This window comes from Chenopodium album, chromosome 2, assembly GCF_948465745.1.
Source record: "Chenopodium album chromosome 2, dcCheAlbu1.1, whole genome shotgun sequence".
NCBI lineage: Eukaryota > Viridiplantae > Streptophyta > Magnoliopsida > Caryophyllales > Amaranthaceae > Chenopodium > Chenopodium album.
Genome location: NC_137835.1, coordinates 66,771,287 through 66,776,727, shown reverse-complemented (window position 1 = coordinate 66,776,727; position 5,441 = coordinate 66,771,287). Strand labels below are relative to the sequence as shown.

Genomic DNA, 5,441 nt, shown 5'->3' with positions numbered 1-5,441 from the left:
ACGCTATATGTTTTAAAGTTTAAGCTATATGTTCTATGGTTTGCACTTTATGTTATAAAGTTTATGTTAATGTTCCAACTCAAATTCTTATGATACAATTATATTATATGTTGTGTTTTATAATTATGTTTTCAAGATAAAGAAGAGAAGCAAGACCAAGGACAAGAGGATAATCAAAAAGAAAGACAAGAGGCAAAGGAAAGAGAAAGCCAAAAGGAGAAGGAAGGAGAAAGAGAAGAGGAGCAAGAAGGAGATTTGGCAAAAGGTTATGATCTAAAGTATTTCTATTATATTCTAAACTAAAGTTTTCTATTATGCTCTATTATATTTTCCCCTTATGTTCTAAAGTTTTCCCTTATGTTCTAAAGTATTTTAAAAAGGAAAAGTACTAAAAAAAAAATGAAATAGAATATTTGTATATGCTTATGTTCTAAAGTTTACGCTATATGTTCTAAAGTTTAAGCTATATGTTCTAAAGTTTATGTTAATGTTCCAACTCAAATTCTTATGATACAATTATAATCTAATATTGTGTTTTATAATTATGTTTTCTAGAACAAGAAGAGAAGCAAGACCAAGAACAAGAGGATAATAAAGAAGAAAGACAAGAGTCGAAGGAAGGAGAAGGACAAAAGGAGCAAGAAGGAGAAAGACAAGAGGAGCAAGAAGGAGATTTGGCAAAAGGTTATGATCTAAAGTATTTCTATTATGTTCTAAACTAAAGTTTTTTACTATGATCTATTGTATTTTCCCCTTATTTTCTAAAGTTTACCCTTATGTTCTAAAGTATTTTAAAAAGGAAAATTACTAAAAAAAAAAAAGGAAATAGAATATTTGTATATGCTTATGTTCTAAAGTTTACGCTATATGTTCTAAAGTTTACACACATAATAGTGCACTTTATGTTCTAAAGTTTGCTTAATATTTGTATTTTTATTATGTTTTAAGATTTTCTATTATGTTCTAAAGTTTTTTATTATGATCTATTATATTTTTTCTTTATGTTCTAAATTTTTCCCTTATGTTCTAAAGTATTCCAATTATGACATAAAGTTCTCTATTATATTCTATAATATATGTTTGAAATTATTTATAGAACATGTCAATCTTTTAAAGTACTTTTGATTATAAAGTATTTTCTATTATGTTCTAAAATTTTCTATTATGTTTAATTTTATTTTTCCCTTATGTTCTAAAGTTTTCCTTTATATTTTCAAGAACAAGAAGAAAAGCAAAAACAAAGACAAAAGAATAATCAAGAAAAAAGGCAAGAGGCAAAGGAAGGAGAAAGACAAGAGGAGCAAGAAGGAGAAAGACAAAAAGAGAATGAAGGAGAAAAAAAGGCAAAAAAGAAAGTTGAAACAAAGAAAGGGTAATCAATGTAACTTATTAATAGGAATATTTAATACATTGGTTTTGGTTTAGAACATATGTTGGACGATTTGGTAAAATCTTAATATAGGATTAATGGTTTGTGTTTTCTAGTTATATATATTGGTTTTGATTTGGGTTTGTTATTAGTATTTCAAATATGTTCCAAAGTATATATGTTTATGTTCTAAAGTATTTCTAATTATGTTCTAAATTACTTGCCCATGTTCTAAAAGTAATTTTGATTTTGTTTAGACAAAAGAATAAGCTTAAAATTTTCTTGCGTACAACAAAGAAGAAAACGAAAAGGAATGACGACACACCAAAGACACCAATTCCTCCAAAAAAGATGCATAAAGATATTTCACCTCCAAGCTTCAATTTGTTGACGCCCTCACCAATAGTTGGTAAGTTTGACTTATTTTAACTTTATTTTTGTTATATGTATATTGGAATTTTATTATATTTATTATGTCAAAAGTTCTTTTAATGTTCTAAATTTTTTGAATCTAGATCATCCACCTACATTGAATAAAGAAGAGGAGGATAACAAAACCAAAAAAGAAAAGAAGAAGCATGTTGAAGAAAAGAACAACAAAGATAATAAGCAACGGTAATTAGATTTAGGCTATGGCGGTTGTTTGATTATTATTTGATTTTAGTTTGTTTTTAAGAAGAAACAAAGAAAAAAAGAGGAAAGGATAAGCTTCCAATGTACTTGCGTTCGCCTTTTATGGTTACTCATGAAAAACTCTTCAACAATGTAGATCATAAAATGATAGCTGAGTATGCTTTTGCTCAAGGAGATAACGCGTAAGATTTCATCCATCTATAGTTATATGCTTATGATAAAAGTATTTGATTATGTCATAAAATATATATATTTATGTTCTAAATATTGTATTTATCTTCTAAGGTAGAAACTTATGTTTTAAAATACATGTTTGAAATTCCCATCTTCGTTTTCTAATCAAATTCAATTTTGATGGTTATATTTTTTCTAAGTAAATGTTCTAAATGTTACAAGTTTATGTTCTAAAGTACTATGCTTATGTTCTAAAGTTGTATGTTTATGTTCAAAATTACGTGCTTATGTTCTAAACTATTATGCTAATGTTCAAAATTATGTTTTGATTAATATAGTTTATGTTCTAAAATATTTCTGGTCATGTTCTAAAATTTAGTTCTAAAGCACTATGCTTATGTTTAAAATTATGTGCTTATGTTTTAAAGTATTTTGTTTATGTTCAAAATGCTGTTTTGATTTAATGTAGTTTTTGTTCTCATTTTAGGGAACTTTTGTATGCTGACAAAGCGGCAATTGTGATTAGGAGAGATGAGATGGATAGTCTTTCAGGATGTAGTCACATGTTCAACAACATTGCAGATGCTTATGCTTTCATATTAAATTGTGAAAACAAAAGGCGTGGTGTAGACAAGAAGAGTGGATTTTTTTTCTCTACTGAATGCTATGTATGTTCTAATTATCTTACTATTATATTCTAAATTACATGTCAATGTTCTAAAGTATTTCAAAAAATATTCTAAAGTAGTTCTGATTTAGTTCTAAATCACATGTCAATGTTATAAAGTATTTCTAATTATGTTCTAAATTACATGTCTTTGTTTTAATTATATGTCAATGTTCTAATTACTTGAATTTTAATTTTTTTTTTCCAGCTCATTCTTTGCACTGAAAAATACATCAAAAATACTGAAAGTTAGGAAGATAGAAAAAAAGCTTTGTTTCATCAAATGAAAAATGAAATGACAAATGCCGAAGTAACAACATTTAACAACTTTCAATTGGTAAGTGTTTTTTTTTTTTTCATTATATAGTGTTCTATTTATTTTTATTGAGTTCTAAATTACATGTCAATGTTCTAAAGTATTTCTAATTATGTTCTAATTTATTATTATAATGTTTTAAAGTATATGATTATGTTGTAAACACATGTTTGATTATGTTCTAAAGTCTCTGATTATGTTCTAAACGTAGGTTTTCTTTCCGGCTGTTTTACCGGATCACTATTATTTGTTGTGCTTCAACTTTATGGAAGGTACTCTTGATGTCATTGATAACATGATTCTTCCACCAAATGTTTCGGTAGAAGACAAATATGGGGATGATTTTACAAAAATGGTAAGGTGTAAAGTTTTGATTTAGTTAATTATAATTTTTTTTATTATGCTATAAAGAAATTTAGGAACATTGATATCATATGGAACATTAACCTTATTTGGAACATTAACATAATTTTAAGTTATTTTTATTATGTTCTAAACTTTTCCCATATGTTTTAAAGTATTTCTATTATGTTCTAAAGTTTTCAATTATGTTCTAAAGTTTTCTATTATGTTCTATTATATTTTTCCCTTATGATCTAAAGTTTTCCCTTATGTTCTAAAGTGTTTCTATTATGTTCTATTATTTTTTTCTTTATGTTCAAAAGTTTTCCCATATGTCCTAAAGTATTTCTATTATGTTCTAAAGTTTTCCCTTATGTTCTAAAGTATTTCTATTATGTTCTAACATTTTCTATCCATATGTTCTAAAGTATTTCTATTATGTTCTAAAGTTTTCCCTTATGTTCTAAAGTTTTCTCATATGTTCTAAAGTTTTCCATTATGTTCGAAAGTTTTCCCTTATGTTTTATGATTTTCTATTATGTTTGAAATTATTTATATTACATGTCAATCTTTTAAAGTACTTTAAATTATATATATATATATGTTATAATTTACATATCAATGTTCTAAAATAATTGTAATTGAGTTCTAAATTCCATGTCAATGTTCTAATTATATTATTAATTTTTTAGTTGGAAGCATTTGGTGAATTTTATGAAGAAGTTGATAAGAAGAGTGCAATTATTTCCACTTATGAAACAAGAAATGTTGAGATGAGATGGAAAAGCAACCAGAATAAACATGATTGTGGAGTATTTCTGTTGAAGCACATGGAATCCTATGAAGGTCAATGTCAAAAACAATGGAATTCAGGACTAGAGAAGGATAATGTAAGTACAAAACATATATGATTATTAGGTTTCAATTACGTGTCAATGTTTTAAAGTAATTCTTATTATGTTCTAAATTACATGTATATGTTCTAAAGTCATTTTTTTAGGCAGTTTGAGCAAATGAAAAGGTTACGAGTGGAGTATTGTGGGAAAATTATAACATCTGAAGTAAATGAAGAACGGAAAAGAGTGTTGAAGATGGCTAGAAAGTGGTCAAAAATCAACAAATTTTGATATTTGATTGTGTAAATCTCAAGTATATATAATAGTAATTTTTTGGACAAATATATGATTATGAACATAACTGTTTTGAACTTGTGTATATTTTGAAACATTAATATCATTTGGAACATTAACCTAATTTCAAGTTATTTTGATTGTGTTCTAATGTATATAAAGTAATTCTTAATATGTTCTAAGTTGCATGTGTATGTTCTAAAGTAATTCTTATTATGTTCTAATTTATTATTATATTGTTTTAAAGTATTTAAGTTGTTACTTGCAAAATTTGCGCAAAATAAATGGTTCACATTAGTTGAAAAATATTATGTTATCTCATACTCATCCAACCCCATTCTCATATTATAATATTGCCAAAAATTATGTTAATAAAAGAATAAGAGTTATAATATAATCATGTTATATTATAATTGTAAACATAAGAATATAGAGAATAATTGGACAAAAAATAATATGCATTATGTTCTCAAAATAATAAAAAAAAATGTATAAAAGAAAAATTTACACAAAATTTTTTCCATGTGCTATTTCCTTAAAATAAAAAGTCCCATGCGGTTGTACGAATAGCATAATCAACCTGAAAAAAAAATTAATAATTAGAACATAAACACATTATAAATTTTAGAACATATTTGATGCATTTTAAAACATAAAGTATTAAGTTTAAAACTCAAAGTATTTATATAATATGTTTTAAAGTATTTTTATTATGTTCGAAAGTTTTCCCTTATGTTCTAAAGTTTTCTATTATGTTTTATTATATTTTTCCCTTATATTCTAAAGTTTTCTATTATGTTCTAATGTTTT

The 5,441-nt window shown here is 25.3% G+C and overlaps 1 long non-coding RNA gene across 1 annotated transcript; it reads left to right on the top strand.

Moving 5' to 3' along the window:
• Window positions 1-142: 142 nt before the first annotated feature.
• Window positions 143-1,455, top strand: LOC145586616 (uncharacterized). Its single transcript, XR_014100988.1, has 3 exons — window positions 143-265; window positions 556-684; window positions 1,219-1,455. It is a non-coding gene; the product is annotated as an uncharacterized LOC145586616 (long non-coding RNA).
• Window positions 1,456-5,441: the final 3,986 nt, after the last annotated feature.